The following is a 26,162-nucleotide window of genomic DNA, read 5'->3' on the forward strand; positions in this document are numbered from 1 at the left end:
CTCATGCCTCTGCGCCACTCTTCTCAAATAAGCATTCTGTCTATATTACTAGCAATCTCTGTCCAAAACCACACATCTTTTGCCTTTCACACATCTTTCAGACTATTGTCTCCTGTTACCATCCCTATTTCCTGAAAACGTACAACATCAATGCTTTACCTTACTTCCTTTAACATATGAGGAAATAAGCCATGATAAAGAATATTGAATAATTGGGGCACCTGGGTGGCTCAGTCATTAAGCGTCTGCCTTCGGCTCAGGGCGTGATCCCAGCGTTATGGGATCGAGCCCCACATCGGGCTCCTCCGCTGGGAGCCTGCTTCTCCCTCTCCCACTCCCCCTGCTTGTGTTCCCTCTCTCACTGGTTGTCTCTCTCTCTGTCAAATAAATAAATAAAATCTTTAAAAAAAAAAAAAGAATATTGAATAATTGACTAGGGTCAGAGCATGCTCTAGAGAGAACCTAAAATCTGTGGATGGAAGGTGAAACCAGATTACGATAAAAGATCTTTTCAAATCTAAGGACACAGAAAAAGAAATAAAGAGTTGAAGGAGAAGGAAAGAAGGAAGGAGGGAGGGAGGGAGGGAAGAAAGCAAAAAAAAAAAAACCCAGAAAGTAGAACGGTGGTTGCGAGGGACTTGGGGGAAGGAGCCCATGGAGAGTCATTGTTAAAGGGGACAGAGTTTCAGATTTAGAAGGTGAAATGAGTTATACAGATGGATGGTGGCGACAATGGCACAACGATGTGAATGTGGTTTCTACCACTGAACTGTATAATTAACAAACAGTTAAGATAGTAAATTTTATGTTAGGTGTATTTTACCACAATTTAAAAAATGGGAGGGGCGCCTGGGTGGCACAGCGGTTAAGCGTCTGCCTTCGGCTCAGGGCGTGATCCCAGTGTTATGGGATCGAGCCCCACATCAGGCTCCTCCGCTATGAGCCTGCTTCTTCCTCTCCCACTCCCCCTGCTTGTGTTCCCTCTCTCGCTGGCTGTCTCTATCTCTGTAGAATAAATAAATAAAATCTTTAAAAAAAAATGGGAAAGAAAATATTTTTTTCAAACCTAGATTTTGACTCTATGATTTTCAATTAGAACTTCTAAGAATCAGCGCATAGTTAATATGCCTGCCACAGGAATCTGAGACATGATGTGAAAGTAGGTGAGGAAGGAAGGAAGGAAGACATGCATCTCACAGGAAAGTCATAATTCTTATAGACAAGAGAATCTCCTCACTCCAGTAATTACCAACACTCGACGGCCACAGGTCCCAGCCTTGGTTTTCTAGATTCTCAGCCAGCGTTAGGTTCAGAACGGCACATCTGAAGAGTAGGCCGCAGCAGGGAAACGATGTTAGGCTAAGACACAGAGACTAGAAAAGATATTGGATAATGATTAAAAGCATATACAAAACTAATAAAAGTCAGCAGACTGAGGCCATTTAGTGCTGGAGCAAATAGCTCTTCACAGCTCAACAGGCCCTGAGGGTCTGGCACAATGACTGATGCACGTAATCAAGTCATCAAAGCATCATTGAAAAAGTTAAATAATGTTCCACGTACTTAGCTGATGAAAGAAGAAAGTATCAAATACTTTTTAGAAATATTCTCATAAGATGCTTTAAGTTTCTGTCTAGGTTGGCATTTAAAATGGAATACACTCAGTTGTCTGGAAGACTTGCTGCTGCAGAACCCCTCATTTTCCAATGATGCCTGATAAACAAGCATACCAGAGAATTCCAGAAAGTTCAGTAAGCTGCAGAGGGTTTTTTCCCCTCCTTGTGTTGCCTCACTCTTGCATGTGTGCTCCCAGTTAAGGAAACCCACATGGGCCCCGAGGAACCAGATATCAATGCAAACAATAAGCCACCCATCCTCTAGGCTTAAGAAAGTCCACCACCTCTGAGGCCTGGTAGGTAAACACCGCTCAATGAAAGTACTCTCAACTGAATGGTAACAACCTGATCCAACTACATACTCTCATTTGGAAAGAATAAATGCTATAAAGAGAAGGTGAGCTAACTGAGTTCAGTTCCCTATTCCAAAGCTGTTATACATAGCGGGTATGCCACTCAGAATGCTTAACAAGACCACCGGCCATTTTTAAGGAGACTTAAGCACCCATAGTCCTCGAGTGATGGCATATGTTTCTTGAGCATGTGGTAGCCTTAATTGTACCAGAAATGGGCACCTGATCCAAGGTCAGCCATCTATAGACTGATCCCAACCAGTGAGGTGGTCTGGCATAAAACAATCTACCCACAAGGTAATGAGCAACCTCTCACTTCCATCAGAATTTGAAAAGGAAAATATGGAGAGGCTCAGCCAGTGTGCTTGGGATACACACAAAGTAAGATATACTTTCTGTCCTCATGGAGCTCACAGAGGGGTGGATTTGCAGGCAAGTACATGCTATTACCCTAATTGCCATGAAATTGTGAGACAAATACGAATGGGTGCAACCATTATAGAAAATAGTGTGGAGGTTACTCAAAAAGTTAAAAATAGAAATACCACAATTCTACTTCTGGGTATTCATCTAAAGACAAACTGAGGGCTTCAGAGGGGAGGGGGGGTGAGGGAATGGGATAGGCTGGTGATGGGTTTTAAGGAGGGCACGTATTGCATGGTGCACTGGGTGTTATACGCAAGTAATGAATCATGGAACTTTACATCAGAAACTAGGGATGTACTGTATGGTGACTAACATAATATAATAAAAAATTATTATTAAAAAAATAAAGAACTGAAACTAAACAGAAAAAAAAAGAAAGAAAAAAGAAAATGACAACACTGAGTCAAAAAGATCTGCACCCCCATGTTTATTGCAGCATTATTCACAACGGCCAAGACATGGCAGCCACCTAAGTGTCCACCAGGGGAGGTATAGATAAAGAAAATGTGCTATGTAGCTACAACGGAATATCACTCAGCTATAAAAAAGAAAGAAATCTTGCCATTTGCAACAACAAGGATGGAGCTTGAGGGTGTTATGCTAAGTGAGATAAGTCAGACAGAGAAAGACAAAATACTGTATGATCTCTCTCACATATAGAATCTAAACAAACAAGCAAACAAACTGAACTCATGCAGAGAACAGATTGGCGGTGGCCAGAGACAGGGCATGGGGAGGAGGAGTGGGCGAAGTGGGTGAAGGGGATCAAAAGGTACAAACCTCTGGTTATAAGATAAATAATTTATGGCATGCAAATGTACAGCATAATGACTGTGGTTAACAACACTCTGCTGCATGTTTGGAAGTTACTAAGAAAGTACATCTTAAAAGTTTCCACGATAGGGGCACCTGGGTGGCACAGCGGTTAAGCGTCTGCCTTCGGCTCAGGGCGTGATCCCGGCGTTATGGGATCAAGCCCCATGTCAGGCTCCTCCGCTATGAGCCTGCTTCTTCCTCTCCCACTCCCCGTGCTTGTGTTCCCTCTTTCGCTGGCTGTCTCTATCTCTGTCAAATAAATAAATAAAATCTTTAAAAAAAAATTAAAACTAAAAAAAAAAGTTTCCACGATAAGAAAAAGAAATTGTAACAATGTGTGGAGATGGATGTGAACTAGACTTACTGTGGTGACGTCACAATATTTACAAATATTGGATCATTATGTTGTATACCTGAAACTAACATAATATTAAATGTTAACTGTATCTCAATAAAAAAAAATAACACCTCTCTCCTGCTAGAAACCTTCCCACAACTCCCTAAGGCAACTAGAAAAATCACCCACACTTCTTGTCCCAATCTACGCGTGATTGGATCCCACATGTCTGTCCCCACACTTCCACGAGTTATTTAGGTCTCAGTTACAGGGCTGTCCAGAATCATACAGGAGTCTGAGGCCAGAGGGGAAATATGCTCCCTTCTCTATGTTTTCATGTATTTTTTGAATGGTTAATATTTTCCAGAACATTAAAGTAGTTGAAAAATTATCAAAAACTTAAAAAGTATATTAAAACTCACATTATTTTAAGTTTAAACATTTTATTTACGCCTAAACCAGAATTTATTGGCTTCAACAGAAGCAAACTCTCCAAGAATATGTTCAAAATTTTTTCTTAGAGGATCTCATTCTCGATTGAGAGAATTGCCATAGTTGACCAAGTGATGATCTTAAACAATTTTTAATCAGCTTCACCTTACTGATGCTCTTTTATTCAAAGTTTTGATATATTTTTTTAAAGATTTTATTTATTTATGTGACAGAGAGCCAACCAGCGAGAGAGGGAACACAGCAGGGGAGTGGGAGAGGAAGAAGCAGGCTCATAGTTGAGGAGCCCGATGTGGGGCTCGATCCCATAACGCCAGGATCACGCCCTGAGCCGAAGGCAGATGCTTAACGACTGAGCCACCCAGGAGCCCCCAAAGTTTTGATATTTTGTTCCTCATGTCTTTGGCATTAATTTTGCTTTTTAAAAATATTTCATTACAATAGTATTTATTTTGATTACTGAGATTTTGGTGCCCCCCTAAATTCTGTGCCCAATTCTGTGCTTACCAGCCCCACATGGTCACAGGCCTGTTCAGCTTAAAGGCCAGGTCCTCAAAGAGGCCTTCTCTGGCTCTCTATTCAAAGTAGCCTTCCCACCCTGCACCTGCCCAGTTATCTTCTCTACTGTTACCCTGATTAATTTTAAAAGTAATTCTATTATTCTAAATCGCCTTACTTAGCTTTTAAATTTTTTCTTTTTTTTTTTTTAAAGATTTTATTCATTTACTTGAGAGAGAAAGAGAGGGATAGTGAGAGAGATTGCGAGCAGGGAGGAGAGGGAGAAGTAGACTCTCCGCAGAACAGGAAGCCAGGACACGGGACTCGATCCCAGGACCCTGAGATCATGACCTGAGCAGAAGGTAGACACTTAACCGACTGAGCCACCCACGCACCCCACTTTTAAATTTTTTAATTAATTAAGTTTAATTAATTAAGTTATGTCTTCCACCCTCCAGGTAGAGAATCCATGCACTGTGTCCATCTTCTTCACTGTTCTAGCAACAGCACCTGTAACAGCAGCTGGCACATGTCTGTTAAATTATGCATTTGGGAATAATTGGGTTAGAGATAGTCGTTGAAGCCTGTGTGCTTCAAAGAATGTATGATATGAAAAGAAAAGCTAGTCTAAGACAAAACTTTAGGAGACAACAACATTTGGGGGGAGTGGGAAAGAGGAATCTAAGAAGGTAATTTTGGTGAGGATGTAGAGTAACAGAACTCTCGTTCACTGCTGGCGGGAGTGCAAAAGGCAATAGCCACTTTGGAAGACAGTTTGGAGGTTTCTTACAAAACTAAACATACTCTTATCAGCATGTTCTTACTTTGAGCCAGCAGCAATCATGCTCTTTGGTATATATCCAAAGCAGTTGAAAATTTATGCCCACATAGGAACTTATACACAGATAAGTAGCAGCTTTACTCATGATTACTAACACTTGTAAGCAAACAAGATGTCCTTCAGTAGGTAAATGGATAAACTGTGGTACATCCAGACAATGGAATAGTACTCAGTGCTAAAAAAATAATAAAAATAATAATAAAAAATAAAAGAAGAAGAAGAAAAGAGCTATCAAGCCATGGAAAACCATGGAGGAAACTTAATACTAAGAAGAAGCCAGTCTAAAAGGGCTACATACATACCGTGTGGTTCCGACTATACAACGCGAAATTACAGAGCCAGAAAAAGAAGAGTGGTTGCCAGGAGTTGGGGGAGGGGGAGACGACTGCGCAGAGTGCAGAAGATGTTTAGGGCAATAAAACTATTCTCTATGATACTACAATGGTGGATACATGCATTATGCATTCGTCCAAACCCATAGAAGGCACAATACCAGAGTGAACTCAAATATAAATTATCTGGACTCTGGATGATAATGTGTCTAGTAGGTTCATGGATTGATTGTAACAAATCTGCCACGTTGATGAGGGACACGATAATGGCGGGGTGCTAGGCATGTGTGGGGGCAGGGTATAAACAGGAACTCTCTGTTCCTTCCTCTTAATTTTGCTGTGAATGCAAAACTGCTCCAAAAAGAATAAAGATTATTAAAAAGGAGGGAAAAAAGGCAACTGCGAAAGTACAGAGAAGCAGAGAGGGAATCAGAAGAGTAGCTCTTGTAAAAAGCAGAGGATGAGATTATTTCAAGGAGGGAGTGGCAGTCATTGCCTAATGCTGCCAAGAGTTCATCTAAGATAAGGACTAAAGGGGGTCTCTTGAATTTAGAAAGAAGTCATCCTCTAGTTTCGCAGGAGCAAAGTCATTGAAGGATTGTGGGTGAAAGCCAGATGGAGGGATGAGGAATGAATGGGTAGAATGACGGTGTAGAATTTACAATAATGACAACTCTAAGTGTTTGGCAGTGAAGGACCCATGAATAGAGGAACGGGCCAAGGGTTTTTAGATTGGGAGAGACATGAATATGTTTAAATATTGATAGGGAAAAGCCAAGAAAAAGAGAGAGGTAAAGAATAATAATGTCAGAAAGGGGATAACTTAATCTTCCATCTTCCTGAGTAGGTAGGAGCAGGTAGAAACCAGGACACTGGTGGAGGGATTTACCTTAAGCAGGAGGGGAAATACCTATTCTATTGCAAAAGGTAGAGAGGAAAGAAGACCACGAATAGACATGATCAAAGAAAATTGACGGTGCTTTCTCTGATGCTTTCTATTTTTTCCTATGAAATTGGAAGTGAGATCTACTGAGGAGAAACTATGAAGCGATGGGGTAGGAGGTTTTTATTTATTCACTTAACAAATATTTATTGGGTGCCTACTACGCCCAGGAACTGTCTTAAGTATTTGGAATACATTAATGAAAAAAACAAAGATGTCTGTCATTGTGGAGTTTATATTCCAGCATGTGAAGATAGGTAATAAACAACGAACATAATAAATGAGTTGTGTAATGTGTTAGGTTATAAATACTGTGAGAAAGTAGAGGGAGAAGAAGATGGAGAATGCCTCCAAACAGGGAGGCAGAGAGCAGCTTACAATGTGTAACAGAGAGGTAAAGGTGGGCTTCACTGGGAATAGGAAGTGTAAGGAAATGTTTGAATATGATGAAGGAATTAGATGGCTATCTGGAGGAAGAGTGTTTGAAGAGGAAGAAATAGTGCAGAAGTTCTAAGGTGGGGCATGTTGGACCCTGTATAAGTTTCCCATTGCTGCTGTAACAAATTACCATGAACTTCGTGGTTTAAAACAACATAAAATTGGGGTGCGTGGGTGGCTTAGTTGGTTAAGTGTCCAATTCTTGGTTTCGGTTCAGTCATGATCTCGTGGGTTCTGGGACTGACCCCCACATGGGGTTCCGTGCTCAGTGGGGAGTCTGCTTGAGATTCTCTCCGTCTCCATCTCCGTCTCCCTCTCCCTCTGGTCCCACGCATGTGTGCCATGCTCTCTCTAAAATAAATAAATAAATCTTAAAAAAAAGAAAAACCATGAAATTTATTCTCTTAAATTCTGGAAGCAGATGTCTAAGATCAGTTTCACTGGGTTAAAGTCAAGGTGTCAGCAGGGCTAGTTCCTTCTGGAGGCTTCAGGGGACATCTCTTTCCTTGCCTCTTCTAGCTTCTGCAGTCTGTCTTTGCTCATGACCCCTTTCTCACATCACTCCAACCTCTTGCTTCTATCCTCATATCTTCTACCTCCTCTTCTATAGTCAAATCCCCCTCTGCCTCCTCTTCTAAGAACACCTGTAATTACATTTAGTGCCCACCAAGATAGTCCAGGATAATCTCCCTATCTCAAGATCGTCAATCACAACTCCAAAGTCTCTTTGCCAGGTAAGATAATATTCACAGATTGAGGGATTAGAACCTGCATATATTTGGGGGCCATTCTTCAGCCTACTAAACCCACACTCTGGCTCCCAGAGATTCGCATCCATCGAATATGCAAAATACATGTACTCCAGGCATGCCTGTGTCGCTCAGTTGGTTAAGTGTCTGGCTCTTGATTTTGGCTCAGGTCATGATTTCAGGGTCCTGAGATGGAGCCCTGCCCAGCATGGAACCTGCTTAAGATTCTCTCCCTCTGACCCTCCCCCACCACACACATGCATGTGCATGCACTCTCTCTAAAAAAAAGAAACACCATACATGTACCCCCATCACAACATACCTAAAAGTCTCAATCCTATACAGCATCAATTCAAAGTCCAAAATTTCATCTAGATGTCATCAACTCAAAAAATCTCAAATATTGTCTAAGTCAGGTACAGACAGAACTTTGGATATGATCATTTCTGATGCAAATTTCCTCTCCATCTATGGACTTGTAAAACTAGAAAACAAGTTATCTGTTCCTAAAATTCAGTGGTGGGACCATCACAGGCTGCCAGATACAGACATTCCCATTCAAAAAGGGAGAAAATGGATGGAAAAAACCATAACTGGTCCTAGACAATTTTGTAATCCAGCAGGAGAAATGCTATTAGTTTTCAAGTCCTATAAATAATATCCTGTGGTCCAAGACGCTAAGCTTTGGACCCAAGGTTTTGCTTTCTGAGCCATCCTTCCTTTTTCATGAAGGGTAGCATGTGTTTGCAGCTGAATAGTTTTATCAGTCTGCTTCCTGTCTGTAGAATTTGGGGAGTTCTACAGCCCGCTTTCATTTTGCCTCTCGGGTCAAGCTGGTGGTGTTTCTGCTGGTGTGACATTCTCAGAAACCTTGCTGATGTCCAGTGTATGTCATGGGGATCCATTCGACTCCATTAGACTCCATTAGACCCTTCCATAGGCTTTTCCTGGTAATCTCTTCTCTTTTCCTGGCTTCTGTGGAGACGGCTGAGTCACACACCTAATCTCTTCATCTGTATGTATCACTCTTGTGATCCCAGGCACTAACTAAAGTTTGCCCAGTCACACCCTTGGCTTTCTCTCCAGAGCACAGCTTTCCTAATAGTAAATCTCCTAAGTTCAGCATCTTTTGCCATCTAGATAAGCTGAGAATTTCCCAAATCAACAAGTCCTGTTCATTTTTCTTAACAGTCCTTGCTTCACAGAAGGCTGTGCCTTGAACGTCTTGCTTGGGAATCGCTGCTAAATATCTGCATTCATTGTTTAACAGTTCTGCTTTCCACAAAACTGTACGACACAACTCTGATAGGCTTTTGGCTGCTTTATACCAAAGATTCTTCTTTCTCCAGTTTCCAAAAATGTGTTCCTCATTTCCTTCAGAGTCCACACTGGTAGCACCTTTAATGTCCAAATTTCTACCAACAATTTGTTTATGGTAATTTGTGTATTCTCCAAGACAATATGGACTTTCTTTACCAGGGAATGGGTCCCCACTTCTTTCTGAACCTTCACAGGCAGAGTTTTTAACATCCATGTTTTTACTAACAGTCTGCTGAAGGCAATCTATCTAGGCTTTTTCTAACATGCCATTCAAAATTTTTCTGGCTTTTGCCCACTGCCCAATTCCAAAGCCACTTCCACATTTTTAGGAGTTTGTTAGAGTAGCACCTCACTTTCAGGACATGAAAATCCATGCATGCCAAGTTTCAAGAGAAATACAACCAGTAGAATCAGATATATATTAAAAGATTTATTGCAAGGACTTGGCTTATTTGATGTTGAAGCAAGATGTTGAAGTCACTACTTGGAAATGATATTGTGAGCCCCACAAGGGTGAAGGTCAATGGAAAGAAAAGTCCAGCAGACAGTCAGGAAGTTGGGTAGGCGAGTGCTAAATCTGTAGGGCAGGCCATCAGGATGGTGGGCTGGAACTTTCAGGTATGAGTTTAAGTTGCAATCCATAAGAAAGCCTCAGTTCTGCTCTTAAGGCCTTTCACTCATTGAATCAGGTCCACCCATAGTTTCTAAGAGAATCTCCCTTACTTAAAGTCAGGTTATTATGAGCTTGAATCTACCTCTACAAAATACCTTCACAGCAACACCTAGATTAGCGTTTGATTAACTGGGAATGATAGCTTAGTCAAGTTGACACATAAACTGACCATCATAGTCATGGTCAAGATTCAGCAAGGAGGCCATTGTGGCTGGACAGGTGTAGGCAAGAGAGCAGTAGGAGGTGAGAGCCTGAAATGCAAGGTGTCGTAGGTCACTGAGAAGAATGAAAAAGTTGTGAATAATTAATTCAGAGAATCAGAGGGCTGAAAAACCCAACTGTAGAGTGCACCAGCCTCCATGATAATGCTATTTTCTTTAGCAGTACAGCAGTCCCAGTTTAGGCAAGATGAAGTCAGACACTCGAATGATCCAGGGTTTTTTAGGGTGGACATAACAGAAAAAGGAAATGGGGCAAGGAATTTAATTGGCAGGAGAAATGTGGAAACAGTGGACCATGAAGACTAAGCTGGGTGGGAAATAAAGTGAACAATAATGGATAGGGGAAGACCTGGACTTCAAGAGACTCAAGGAAGACAATAATAACAAGGCCATATGATCAAGGAACACATAGAATAGGAGAAACTACATGAGAGAGGTGTGAAATTAAGAGCTCCGGTCAATAGTGGAATGTCTGCACTTTCTAAGATGGAATAGCTATGGGTCACGATAGGGTACATGATGTGTTTATGGAAAGGATGGCTGATAAGGAGTAGAGTAAAGCTTTCAGAGATGAGCTGGACTTACAGTGGAAGTTAGGAGGACAAGCCCCAAACCAGTGTCTTCACTGAATGAAAGGTAAATTCCAGAGGACAGTTAGTGATACAACCAGAGGCACAGGCTGGAAGAAAGCAGCGCTTTTCTTTCCCCTGGAGGCATGTGTGGAGTCAGAAAATGAGAATTATCTATTTGAGATAGCTACCAGAGAAGGAGTATCCTTAGGAAAGAGGCTGATTTCAGTTAAGGAATGGAAATAGAGGTAATCTTTAGTGACAAAGTTGAGGATGCAGAGAATTTGCTTCCTACAGGACCAAGGAAGGCTTGGAAAGAAGAGTGGTGGGAAGGTGGGTTGGGGAGTCAGAGAGAAAGCTATAAAGAGGAGAGGAAGTTACCTGGATGGTAACCAAGAATAACAGAGAGGGTAGACATGATGGATTTACTGATGGTGAGTTTCTTACAAGAGTAAGTCATAGCAGTCTCATGGTGGATGGGGGGAGGGACACTCAGACCTTGAGTCATTCAGGGTCTGGATAGATGTGCAAGGGAGGCCTCTTCTGCTGGATGTGTAGATTCTGGCTTCCCTGGAAGAAGACAGCAGTAGTCAAGAGTGATGACATGGGTTCTCTGTATACAGCATTATACTGTCTTGCAGTGGAATTTAAGGAGATATAGAACCCTATATATACAGGTGACTACTTGGAAATGATATTGTGAGTTCCTGAAGGGTGAAGGTCAATGGAAAGAAAAGTCCAGCAGACAGTTAAAACATGGGACAAACAGTCAGAGTTTTAGATATACATATACAATTTTGTATTTATTTTGAGTGCTATCAGTATTAGCATATAAATGAAAATTGAAGCTATGGTTATAGAGAAGGAAAAGTGCCATCTGAAGATATCATTAGCGGGGCACCTGGGCGGTTTAGTCGGTTAAGTGTCTGAGTCTTGATTTCAGCTCAGGTCATGATCTCAGGGTCATGAGATGGAGTTCCGCATGGGGTTCCACACTGAGCGTGGAGCCTGCTTGGGTTTCTCTCTCGTCCTCTCCCTTTGCCCCTCCCTTCTGCCCCATCTCTCTCCCTCAAAAAAAATCATTAGTAATATCATTAGCAATAACAATAATAATAATGATTTGCCAAACATATTGAGCACTTCCTCCATAGAGTACCTGGCAAGCCTCTCTACACAGGACATGTATCCACTCAATATCTAAACAACCCTATGTGTAGGCATTAATATTTTTCCTGTTCTACAGAAGACATCAAAAAATTAAAATGATGGTCTGGGATTGAAATCCAGAGCCCACACTCTTAATCCCAATGTTAGTCTACCAAAAAAAGAGAAGTGAAGACATAATCCTGGAGAATATCATTATTAAGAACATACTGCAGAGAAAATATAGAAACTGTACATTGCTGAGATACAGGTAATGGGTCCTAAGTATGGTCTTGAAAGTTGATTTTAAGATAAGTTGCTGACGGGGGCACCCAGGTGGCGCAGTCAGTTGAGCATCCGGTTCTTGATTTTGGCTCAGGGTCATGATCTCAGGGTCATGAGGTCAAGCCCTGTGTTGGGCTCTGTGCTTAGTGGGGAGTCTACTTGAGATTCTCTTTCCCCCTCTCCCTTTGCCCCTCCCTCTGCTCTCTCTCTCTCTAAGATAAATAAATAAGTCGTTTTTCAAAAAAAGATCAGTTGCTGACAGCATCTTGCTTTCTTACCTTTGACTTTTTTCTTAAAAGTAGAATATGGGATAAAAATGAGTTCAATTTAGTTGGGTTTCAATTAATGAAAGTTTTGTGGTATCTGCTTAGTGGTTTAATAAAAGCAACTTTAGCACTGGGAACATTTCCTCTAGTCCTCCTGCATTCCCACAAGAAATTTTTATTTAAAAAATAATAATCACCATAATAATAATCATAATTTTTCTTATCTTCTAAAGTGGACTCCTCAGACCTCACTGGCTGAAGCAGTTACTGAGGAAGGATCAGGGGTTAATTTTAGTTCTCCTGGGTTGTGAACACTGACTTGGGACTAAAGGAAAACCTTCATCCAATTTTTTTCCAAATTAAATCAAGAGCATTGATAATTAGTTTCTATCAAAGACATCTAGTGGGAAATGAAAGAACTGAGAAAGCCATAAGCTGCCTTTACTTCTTCATTAATATTTGCTCCCAAATGCAGGTCAAATAAACTACACTCACAGTTTTAAATGAGTTGCTTTAAAGCTGATGAATTATTTTTCTCCTTGGATTTATACCACCCGTTGTGGCTAATTATTCCCACTACATTCCCCTCTCTGACTTGAGGTTTTAGTCGAACAAAGAAAACAAAGCTAGGCTCCATAGACACTGAACTCTATTTTGCTTTAAAAATTTCTTTCACCACATATGCAATCCGACTTTGAATACGGAGAGGTTTGTTCTCACAATCAAACTCCTCCTGGCTCTACTGGATAGTGGATGAGGTTAGCTGATTTTATGGCTTTCTGAATCCTCAGAACAGAAACAGTTTAGGAGACAAGCCTGTAGGTGTTGCAAGTGCAACTCCGTTATGACTACATACCAATTTCCCCTTGTTGCAGTTTTCTTTCCCTACACCAGGCCTCAGCTTGCTCATCTGCAAGACAAGGACAAGAACACTGTGGTAGAGACAGCTAGCTGGCCACCCAAATTTGTGCCTCCCCTCCTAGTGCAGAGTTGTTGCTGGGAAGTAATCATTCAGCCAGAAATTAGATTTCCCCACCCCTCTTGTATCCAAGTGGAGCCATATGACTAGTTTTCACCAAAAGAAATTCAGTGAAGTTGTATGGGCTTGGGTTTCTAAACAGTGAGCGAGCACTCCTGCTCGTTAAAATAGAGTAGCACGGGCTAGAAAAGAAGAAAAAGAGAAAGAAAAGAAGAAAAAAAGGAAAAAAAAGATCAAACTCTTTTTAAGCAATAGCATCCCAGAACAAAGCCCAAGGCTATTTGTTAAAATGCAGAAATATCCATCACCAAATAACATAAAATTCATGATGTCTAGCATCTAACAAAAATTGCCAAGCATACAAAGAAGAATACAACCCATTATGAAAAGAAAAAAATCAATTGAAACTGACCCAGAAATGACACAGATGGTAGCATTAGGAGAAAAGGACAATTAAAAAAGACAAAGTTTTATAACTGTATTCCATATATTCAAGATGCTAGAGGAAAGATAGAATAAGCTAAATAGAGACATAGAAGGTATTTTATTTTTTCTAAAGATTTATTCTATTTATTTCAGAGCTAGAGAGTACAGTGGAAGAGAGGGAGAGAGAAACACAAGCAGACTCCATGCTGAGTGCAGACCCCGATGCAGTGTTTGATCTCATGACCCTGAGATCAGACCTGAGTGGAAACCAAGAATCAGAAACTCAACCGATTGTGCCAACCAAGGGCCCTGAGGCATAGAAGGTATTTTAAAAGAACCAAAGTAAGAAAGTTATTAGAACAAATACAAGAAAATTACTAGAACTAATAAGTGAATTTGGCAAGGTTTCAGGATGAAAAATTAATATACAAAAATCATATATATATAGTAACAAGGAACAATTGGAAAATGAAATAAAACAACACCACTTATAATAATAACAAAAAAATATGATAAACAGATAAATTTAACAAAAGATATGGAAGACTTGCACATTCAAAGCAACTCTCAGAACATACCCTACGATGAACTCAGTCAACAGAAAGCACCTTGCCTGGACAAACTCAATGGGCTTCCCATTGCCCCCTAATCTAATTAGGTCTTTGCTTCCCCCAGTCCCCCCTCTCTCCTACCTCTTGTCCACCAGCCTGAAACCTTTCCATGGTCCCACCTCCTTTTGAGTCCTATCACTGGCACTAGAAGGGCCTCTAGCACCCCTCCTTTAATGAAAACTCATGTCTTTGATGCCCCATCTCCTTTGCACCCCAACACCACTCCTGTTTTCCTTCTCCACTCCTGGATCTGTCCCCTTGCTGGCTGATTGACCACAGGGATTTTCACTTTCAGGGAAAACTCAGCCCCCTGAACTCAAGGTGGCTCATGCTAAATCTCTCCCCTCTGGTGGAGCCCAGTAACCCACCATCAGCAGGCTGTGCAGGGCCGGATTATTTAATTTGGAAGAACATTCCCGTGGGCCTTTCACATGTAGAGTTTTAAGCACTCGGTTTGGTCTCATCTCAGGGTCTCTCTATCAGCCTTGTCTGGGGCTTGCTCCTGATCTTCTGGCTGAGGAATGCTTTTATCAGAAGCCAACAATCATTTTTAGTGAGAGGGCTATCAAAATCTGTATGGGGGGAGAAATTTTTTCCTAAAAATGAAAGTAATCTGTGGAGATATGACTTACCCACAAACACAACCTTCTACATTATTCTGCAGAATGGTTTATTCTTCTTAGAGACTCCAATTTCTTTGAAAACTGTCCTTTCCAAGAACAAAAAGATCTTGAAGTTTGCAAAACCAAGGTTCCACTAAGCTGGTTTTCCTATGACCAAGAAATATTTGTCCTAAAATTCTTCAAGACCCCATCTTTTAAAAGTATATTTTTTCCGAAAGTTTCCAAGATCCCAGGACTAATTCTTTGGCAGGGCTCCAGTTCACAGTATCTGTTTTTGTCTTTCCCCTACAGACACCTCAGCAGTTCAGGCAAAAAGGAAATATTTCTAAACCCATAGCCTAAAATGGGAAGCTGGCCACCCACAGCAAACCCCAAGGATTCCAGCCTGTATCTTATTATCGGATATGCACAAATACACACACGTGTATAAGATATACATATCATATATACATAATCTATTAATCTCAATATACATATATTATAGATAATATATAACACACTACATGTTTGCTGACTTAGAACAGCCCAAGCCTATGAAGGGTTGCCCTTGCTTATCCTCCTGTACCCCCAAGACTTCCCTCCACTGCTCCGAACAGTGGGACAAGGGTCCCTCTACTCTACATTTATATTAGCAGATAAAATAAGAATTTAACGGATACAGGGAAGAGCAAACCTATACGATTTGAATTAAAGCATCTATAACTCTATCAGCATAGTGATACTAGAGGAGTGTAGTAATTATCTGCATTCCCACACTACAAAACAGTTTCTGGAGGAAAATTCATTTTGTGTTCAAATCCGTGGTGCATTCATACATGCTTATAATGTCCGATATCCTGCAACTTTCCAAAAAACATGTTTTCTCTCTACACTTTCTTGTGAGATAAATAGCAGGCAAAGTTCTAGCTCCATCCTATAAATGAAAAGTGTGGAAGCTAGAGAGAAGATAAAACAAAACAAATTCCCCTGATGTCCAGGGCAGATTTTCCTTCTGCTAAGCAGGACTGTTTGCCTGCACACATCGGTCTCCCAGATACAAAAATGAGGTGCCGGAAAAAGAGAAAGAGAGTGGACCTTGCCCAAAAGACAGCCCTTTATCACCATGGTACCACCCTGCAGGGGCTTCAATTGTTCAAAGTCATCTGTGTTGGCCAATCGGAAACTTTCAGCTATCGCACTATAACAGGGGAATCAACCCAAAGCCCAAAGGGATGTTTTGACTGTGCCAGGCTTCTGTCAATCAACCAAGCACTTCCGAACTGGAAATGAAATATCCAAAATTCTAAATTCTCCTTCCTGGCTCCCAACCCTGCCCCCTCTATTGAGAGGCCACCATGTTCTTCTGACTCGCTCCCTCACGTGTTCTCAAACTGGGCAACATTAAGTTAGAACTCCAAAAGAAACCATAACTTCCACTGGTTCCATTCCATTCTTTCATAATAACGCACCACGGGCTAGTATTTCCATGGCCATGCGGGCTATTTCCAGGCCCAGCTATTAGCAGCGAATGCGGTGACATTAATATGAGTAAATGCAGGAAAAGGGATGAAATAAAACATATCCTATTGAAGGAAATGAGAGCTCCTTAAGAAAGGAAAACACACATAGGAAAAGAGGTGGGCATATCAGAATACAAATAGGGCACTTGGGAGCAGTGGATTCCACAGGCATGATGTTATTGAAGTATTTGATACTAGAGTAAGCACCTGCAGATATGAATTACATCCTCGTGCAGACCACTAACATTAGAGTACTGACATCTCAGGAAGTGCTTATGTTATATTTCAAATCCCCCTGCCCGCTGCACAAATATCCAATAAATCAATCAGTGATAAAGGACACCAACTAAAAGGCTTAAAATGCTGAATAAGCCCCCCCCTCCTCAGAGAGGCCGCCGCCCTTAGTTTATTGGGGGTTCCCTAGTTGCTCACATCTCAGCCTTGGGACACAGAGAGGGTGAGATGGGCCATTAACACCTTCAGTGTTGGATCAGGGGAAAAAGCAATAGGCCGGCCATCTGGGGACATTTCCAAGGTAGGCATCAGCTTGGAGAAGGGGGATGGAATTCCCTGGCGTCTCTCAGGAATTCCTAATACCTCTCCCCACCCCACCTCCACCTCCACCTCCTTAACTTGGGTGTCACTTCTCTTTCCTTAGGTTGTGGATCGTGTTCATTTTATTTGGTTATAATAACAGTATCTTACATTCAAGGCAGGTTTTCTAATAATAATTGTTTTATAAGTGCAAAACCAAAGGCACAGAAATTTTAGATACTTTTCTAGGTAAATAAGAAGAGACAACATGAAATCTCTAGTCAAATAGAACAAGTGATTCAAAAACGGAGCCATGGCACACTAAACAAACCAAGGAGAAAAGATGGAAAAGAAACATGTCACACCTCTAATAATGGTTATCTTTGGGTGGTGGAATTTGGGGAGTTCTTTTCCCCTTCTTTCCTGTTTCCCAAATACTCTATTAATACTAGTGTGATGGTAAATTTTATGTGTCAACTTGACTTGGCCAGATAATTGGTCAAACATCATTCTGGGTGTGTCTGTGAGGCTGGTTTTGGATGAGACTGTATCTGAATAGGTAGACTGAGTAAAGAAGATTGCTCTCCCCAATGTAGGTGGGCTTCATCCAATCAGTGGAAGACCTGAATAGAATAACAAGGTGGGGTAAGAGGAACCCTCTCTGTCTGACTGTCTTTGAGCTGGGACACTGGTCTTCTGCTTCCTGACACAGACACAGACTGAAACTACAGTATTGGCTCTCCTGGGTCTCTACCTTGCCAACTGCAGATCTATGGAAACTCTGTTCCCATAATTGCATGAGCCAATTTCTTATAATAAATCTCTTTATATATATCTATATATAAGAGATATCCCATTAGTTCTGTTTCTCTGGAGAACTCTAAGTAATACAACTAGTTTTGCATTTATACTTTGCTATCTTCTACAATATTATTTTTATAATTAGAAAATAACTTTTAAAATTTATCTATGCAAATTTAAGAACAATGTACTATGCAAAGAGAACCTCACAAAATTAATCCCACTGAGAGCACTAGTATTTCATTTCAGGTTTAATTTTAATATTTATTCTTACCACATAAATCTTAAGGCACCTAGAGAATATTAACATCAATATTATTTACATAACATTACTCAAAGCCTCCACTGGTTTCGAAAGCGTATTTTTTGTCTTTAAAATTTTGCATTGAAATGAAATGTTTTAATCATATACCAACATTACTCTTCTTCAGTGATTTTAAAATCAATAATACCAAGTCTTCGCTTTGTTCTTAAAACAGATGGCGTTCAACAAAAACGTACTTAAGTTGCACGGTGGTAGGCTCTGTGGCGATACAATGAACGGTAATGAACCTCTTTTTTAAGTTTACCAAGTGCTGTATTAATTATTACCTTATTTAGTCCTCACAATAACCTTGTGTTTTAAAAGGTACATCAGACCCATTTTATAGCAGAGGAAAGCACGGATGGTGGGGGTGCAGTGACTCACCCAAGGTCATGCGGGCTGGTAGGTTGCAGAGCTGGGGCTTGAACCTGGGGCCTCTGCTTCTAAACCTTATGCTCTTTCCTGTGGAGTGTGACACTGTCCCCCTGCTTGGAGAGCTGGCTGTCAAGACAAGATGGATACACAGGAAACGACATAAGAGTATACGATTAAGCATTAAATCTGAGTGGTATTTTCATCGACTTCCATCAATTATAGCAAGTCTCGCCTGACTTGTCCCATTTTAAAAACTGAAGTTCAAAGTTGGAAAATAATTCACCCACATAGTTAGTGGCAGCTCCAGAAAGAGAATCCTGGAATGATGGCTTATGTTCCAAATGAGGCATAAACAGAGACATAGCTACAGCCCAAGAAACTGTGTTTTGAGGCCCCAGCGAAGGCAGCCCTCCCCTCTGCCCAGATGTTCAGGAACAACAGAATATAATGATTCAGAAGGGAAAAAGCTTTTGTTTGATTGTTGACTTTTTATTAAGCCTTTACAAAATCAGTGATTCTCTTTAGGGTCCTCAAAATCACTGATTTCTTCTACATAGAATGCCAAGAACTGGATGTTCTTTAATAATTAACGTCTTCCTTCAGATCATCCAGAATGGGGCTGGGGTAGGGGAGAGGAGCGAGGAGGGTGTGGGAAGGATAAGGGAGAGAACAGGAAAGGAGAAAGAAGGAGCAGAGGAAGGAAAAGAATACAGAAAAAATTGGGGTTGGCCCCACTCAAGTTTATTGCTGTTCTAATTAGCCACCATTTTGAGAATCTTCTAAGGGCACCGCCTATATACGAGGTGATTTACTTATAGTAAGTCTCACAAAAACACTTGAAAGAAAAACATTGCCATTATTTTAGACAATGAATCTGAGATTATCTTGCTCAGGGTTGCACATTTAGGCCATGGAGCTGAATCCCAACCCAGGTGAGTCTGACTATGGAGCCTGAGTTGTCGACCTCCAGAGACGACTGTTTCCCCATTTTCAAGTTCTGTAAGCAAGAACCCCAAATATTCCCAGATGTCGTCTCTCATCTGGGCCGCACAATGGCTAATTGCTGGTTCCCAAGCTACTTGGAGTTCTCTAGTAAAGTGGCCGGTCTGGGGCACCTGGGTGGCTCAGTCGGTTAAGTGTCTGCCTTTGATTCAGGTCATGATCCCAGGGTCCCGGGATCAAGCCCCACATCAGGTTCTGTGCTCATGGGGCTCCCTGGTCATAGGTGGAGCCTGTTTCTCCCTCTCCCTCTGCCCCCCCACCCCTCATTCTGTCTCTCTCTCTCAAATGAATAAAAATATTTAAAAAAATTAAAAAAATAAAGTGGCCAGTCTGTGAATTAATATTCTTTTCCCACTGAATTTGAGTTTTTAACATGACTGAAAGCCAGGACTGATGATTAAAGCACAGGATTTTACTTGAAGTAAATTAATACTGGTACCAAAAGGGTCGCACCAGAATTCCTCAGTGAAAATCTCTAGAGGATGTGTCACCCCAGTGGATTGCGCTGTTATTACTCTCCGTGTTTAGGCATGAGAACATTGAGTCAGACCAATCAGCTCCAGTTAGCTGAGAACGAGAGCAAATCGACAGCTCTTGATTGCTGCTGAGTCTGGCCAGAGCCAAAGGCATGCCAACAGACAACATCTCCAGTTTCTTGAGTCCTAACCACCAAAATGTTAACAATATCGTCAGCACTCCCTGAAAAAATAAACCTTCATTTCAAAAATAAACCTGACTAAAGGTATCTGAAGATAAAGTGTTGGTTTCCAGCCAGCAACAAAACTGTGCAAAAGGATTACACTTACTTTGAAATAGAGTTCTGGAGAGCTCATCAGACTTAGAAAGAACTGTGAAAACAAAACCCCTATAGCTCGGGCCACAGAAGCACGCGACGGGTTAGCCAAGGTTAGCACACACTGATCTAGGGGCCCCCGTAGAGTTGCTCCTTACTTTTTTCATTTTTATAATAGAATGTGATCAGCAATCTTGAACAAAGAACACTGTTTTTGTTAAGAGTGTAGTTTTGGAAAGAACACAGGGCTTCGAGTCCTCAAATATGGGTTCAAATCCCAGGTCTTCTACTAATTAAGTTCCTGTGGGCAATTTACTAACTCCTTAAGTCTCTTTAGTTACTGTGTTCTGCAAAATGTTGTTAATAATATCTGCTGCATGATGCTGTTGAGAGAATTCGACGGAATATTTTCCAAAGCATCCAGCACTGTGGCTGGCACGTCATACGAGCTCAGTAAAAGACGGCTGGCTCCTGATCTGGATCTGAGTCAGAGAAACACTGTGGAACTGTGGAAGTATTTCCATCGCTGTAATTACAGCCCCATAATAATAATCATCATGATACGTTATTCTGTGTTTTTAGGAGATTTACACTGAGGAATTTAGGGGTACAAAGGCATCATATCTGCAACCTTATTAAGTGGTTCAGAAAAAATATGTTATAGATAGATAGATAGATAGATAGATAGATAGATATGGATACAGAGATAGATAGATATTATGGTCCCCAACTTAGGATGTTTCAACTCAATGATTTGACTTTACAATAGTGCAAAAGTGATACGCATTCAATACAAACCATACTCCAAATTTTGGATTTGGATCTTTTCCTGAGCTAGTGACAAGTGGCATGATCCTGTCTCCTGGTGTGGGGCAGTGGTGGCAGCAGCTCCCAGTCAAACCCGCCACTACGAGGGTGAGCAACACATACGCTTAGCGCCCTTCTGTACCCACACAACTATTCACTTGTCACTTTCAGTACCGTATTCAATAACCGCACGAGATCATCAATACTCTATTATCAAACAGGCTTTGTGTCAGATGCTTTTGCCCAGCTGTAGGCTAATGTCAGTGTTCTGTGCACGTTTAAGGCTGGCTAGGCTGAGCTCTGATGATCAGTAGGTTAGGCGCGTTAAATGCATTTCGACTTAGGAGATTTCCAATTTAGGATGAGTTTACTGGGAGGTAACCCAATTGTAAGTCAAAGATCCATATCTTTATAGATCTAGATCTATTGATCTATTGATCTATTTATGTAGATATACCTTTATTGAGAGGAAGCAGATAGAGTAAATACTAATCTTTGGGGAATCTTAGTGAAGGTGATTTGTAGTATTTCTGTTAACTTTCCTTTAAGTCTGAAATCACACTAGAAAAAGTAAAAATTAATGTTATCTTATTCAATCACATGCCAAGTACTAAATGAGGAAATTTATACATAATCACTACAAAATTCAACCCTCACAATTACTGCAGGAGAAAATATTATTATTACCCTCATTTTACAGATGCAGCAACCAAGAGGTCCCGAGACGCTAAGTAATTCAGCAAATAATACAGTAACTGGGGCACTGAGATTCAACCTCAGGTCTAACTTCAAATCCCTTGCTCTTGACCCACAGAGGTCTCACTGGCAACTGGCATCAAAGGCAAAGCTTACAAAATGTTTAGGAAGCAGAGAGCTTAAGAAGCTCAAGATCAGTGTGTCTCAGGGTCCGGCAACTGCTGGAAGCAGTGGTCAAAAGGGACACTGTCTTCACGTAAAATGCTGACCTTAAAATGGGACAGGATTGTTACCTGCCTTTTAAATTAGTTCCCTGACTTGTTTAAAGTGGACCATGCTTTGAGAAATACTGGAATGATCGCAGGAGACTTAGCCAGCCCCTCCCGCTCAACATCTGTCCCAAGGGTGTAGAATGAATTTGGATTACCTGCTTTTCCAACAGAAACAATAGTCTCAGCACCTAAAGCAGGTATATCATTAGATAGCGTAGCCCCTCAATCCCTCAACAAGCATCTGTGACATCTGTTCTGTGACCAGCAATGAGCTTGTTGCTGTGGTCGGTACACAAGACACAAGAAAGCCCAGTTGGTGGTCAACTGGTGGTCAACCTTTCAAGAAGGTTAAAACATGGTTCGGTGATAGAATATCATATATCCCACAAAAGCAACACGGAGAGGGAAAAGAACAACGCCCTATAATTGGGAGACCTTATACTGGCAAGTGGTGAGCAAGTGGTTCCAACAGCCCGGGCATCAGTTTCCTTATATACAAAGTGAGAATGTTGGGGGGGGGGAATAGTCTCTATTATGTTTTTCATCTCTTTCTGTAATTTTCTAAAATTGTTTTATACACTTGCGTATCTCAAGGCTTCCAAACTACAAGCACAAAATAATAGATCTTGAAAGTTTATAATTGACATCTTATGGCATCAATGTTTATGGCACATATTACATACGGGTGAAATGGGGTCATTGTGCAGTATAAATTTTTAAAAATGTCTTTTCTCAATGCCCTTTGCAGAAGCTATTGAGGAACACAGGACAGCACGCCCCAAATGTGGATACTAACTCCTTTAGAAGGGAGCTCCCTTTCTCCCCCCAAAATATCTTGGTACCACTGGCTGAACTAGAGCAATGAGCTGAAGGGATCCCTTAACTTGAACCAGCCTCTCAGCTTAAAGCTAGCATGCCAACTAAACTTATGCTCTACTCACTGTCTGCTAATTAACGATCATTTACTTTTCTTGTGGCACTAGCTGCCCTGAGCCCTCAACACAGGACTTGCGGCACTCCCACCTCCTGGATCTCTGGACACAAATGACAACAGCTGCCCACAGCTCAGAGATTTCTTCCTGGGGTCGAGGTGCCCTGAAGGATGGAGGAGTGTCTATTTAACTCGAACTATCCCCAGAACTGGATTTAGGATGGGCAAGACTCCCTCATGGAAACTCTGTTCTTCTGTCAGACTCTGGGGAGGAGAGGTTCTAAATGGGGAACCTTCCTCCATTTTTTTTTTTTTTCTAAAATGCACACCTCACCCCTTGCTGTGAAACCACAGGTGAATATATTTTGGGTTGATGAAAATATTTGATTTCCATGGCTAGGAAAACCCTAGGGAAAGTTTTGAGTAAGATAATACAAAATTTTAGCAGAGGCCAGTGCATTCAGTACAGGATTACACAACCAATAACTTTGATGCTTGCGTATGCCCGCCGTAACCCCCGTTTGATAGAGAAATGTCTAAAGGAGGAGGGAGGAGTGCAGCAGGTGGTGCAGGGGCTGAAGTTTAGGTACTAATAGGACCAATTTCCTTTTGAAGACACGTAGGACGAGGCTAGGGGCTAAGGACATGAAAGCAAGACCAGAAGTGGGAAGATGCTCCCCCCCCCCCGCCCCACAAATGGAGCAAAGGGGGCCCTTGTGTCTGTAATCCTGAGGCAGAGGGCAACAGATTTCCATCAGGGGCGTTTCTAATAACATGAGCAAGTCTAGCACAGAGAACATTCTCACCTTCAAATCCTTGACTACAGCATTTTCCTCAAAAGAGAATGAACTGGAAAGCATGACAAACTCCTAATTCCAGCTCTGTCACTTAGAAGCTATGTGATCTTGAGCAAGTCACACGAACCCTTGAAAGTCTCAGCTCCCTTATCTGTAATGCGGGCATAATAATGACAGTGCGTAAATTGAGGGTCCATGGGACAATCCTACAGTGACAACAGTGTGGATAGACACTCCAGAAAGGAAATGGGCTTCTGTAACAGGAAAGTCAATTTTGATAACAGCCACATAAAGCAGGAACCACTAACTTGCCCATTTTACAGACAAGGTGACTAGAGGACACTTTTGTTGTTACTGTTCTAAGCACTTTACTTTTTTTAAACTTCTCACAGTTGATGCTTGAACAGCGCAGGGTTTAGGGGCACCAACACTGCCCACCACCAGCTGAAAATCCATGTGTTAATTTTTGACTCTCAAAAAACTCAACTACTAATAGCCGACTGTTGACCAGAAGCCTTACCGATATCAGACAGTCGATTAACCCGTATTTTGTATGTTATGTGTGTTACAGGTTGTATTCTCTTAATACAGTGAGCTAGAGACAATGAGAACATCATAAAATATTGATAGTACTGTATTTATTGTCAAAAATCCACGCATAAGTGGACTCATGCCGTTCAAACCCATGTTGTCCAAGGGTCAGCTGTAATTATGGATTCACAGGAAGTTGCACACATAGCAGAGGTCCCGTGTACCTAGTCCCCCCCCGTGGCTGCGTCTCACCTAAACACGGAGGCTGTTCCTATTTCCTCAGGTGCGCGTCTGAGATAGGAGCCCAGCCGTCTGAGGTGGACCTAGGAACGTGGTTGGGGCCACTAGAGGGCTTTTATTGGGCTAAAGGAATAAAGGAATAGATACCAGTGCTCCGGGGAGCCTGCGCCGATCCCCCGACTGGAGATTTATGAGACAAGACAGTAACTGAGGATCGCTGACGGCTTCGGCTGCTTCTGCCTCAGAGTCGGAAACTGGCCCTACCAACCGGGTCGTCAGCGACCCCGCGCGTGGAGGCTGCCAGCTCGCTGCGCGGTCCTCTAATCTGCTAACAAGGCTCTGGACGCTGCCTGGCTTCCAGTCACCAGCTGGGCACGGGGTGATGAAAGCCTTGCTGTTTTTCGGTCCCTCCGGTTCATCCGCTCCCCCACCCGCCGGCTTACAGTCCAACGAGCACCGTCCGCAGCCAGCGAATGCACGTGGCCAATTGCACCCGCCCCTTCCGCGCCAACTTTCGAACTTGGGAGAGAAAATAGCTCCCGCGTTTCTTCCTGCGCTGTTTACTGGACGGGAGTTACTTCATCAATCATAAACCTCGTTGTCCGAGAACGGGTTCCCAGGAAAAGAGGAAACGCGATCCTTTTCTTCAACCCCGGTATCGCTTGCGGGGCCACGCTCTCCATGTGACCGAGGGTTTGCCTCCCGAACGCTCCACACGTGCGGCCATCTTCCCTGCGGGCCATGAGGCCCGAGGGGCCAGAAACCCTTAAGGAAAATTAAATCCATCCACCGGCTCCCTGCACCCCTCGCGCCCCCCCGCGGCCCACCGGGAGGCAGAGCTTGGGCGCGGAAAGGAGGCCCTTTTGCGGCTGCGGCTTCCCCGCCTGCCCCAGGGCCTGGTGGCACACCCGGCTCGCGAAACGGACCTAGTCCGGGGGATGGCCAACACAAAGAATACTTGTATTCCTTGAAAAAATAAAGGAGAAATGTTCTCTCTGACCCCCGCTAAAACAAAAACCTTTACAGAAAAAAGCACCCTGCTCAGCCGCGGTAAGGTGAAAGGTTAAATGTGGACGGAGTAGTAATATATAAGCAGTTTCTTAGTTTTCTGGTGGGAATACTTAACAACCTAAGTATGTTTCCCCAGGAGGTAATCTATTATATTTTGTCCAATTTCTTCCTCCAAGAACTGAATCAATTCATGATGTAATGCCCAGGGGAGAAGAGTCTTCTGGAAACAGTATCTTTCTGGGGACAAGGTTGAGGAAAACATCTTAATATTGTTACAGCTTTGGCCTGGCCGGAACAGCTCTTTGCTCCAGGAGATGGCAGAGCCCCGGGCCTGGGAAGGCAGGGAAATGTCAAAAGGACACATGCCTCGGAAGTGTTCGGGGTATGCCCAGAACTGTTTTCCCCTCGTGGAGAAATACGGGATATAAATCCCCGCAGACCTTTACACGTCTAGGGGACACTGGACACATTTCAGGGATCGGGTGGAGAGTGCTGCTTGTTCAAAGTGTTGGCATCTAAACGCAGATGCAGTCCTGGTTTCTGGTTTGAACGCTATTTCTTCTGGCTTCTTTCCTGTTCCCAATCCCCTCTCCCTCCACCCCCAAATACATTATAGAATAAATGGTAAATCAACACTCATCATTCACGTAATTT

This window comes from Ursus arctos, unplaced genomic scaffold, assembly GCF_023065955.2.
Source record: "Ursus arctos isolate Adak ecotype North America unplaced genomic scaffold, UrsArc2.0 scaffold_11, whole genome shotgun sequence".
NCBI lineage: Eukaryota > Metazoa > Chordata > Mammalia > Carnivora > Ursidae > Ursus > Ursus arctos.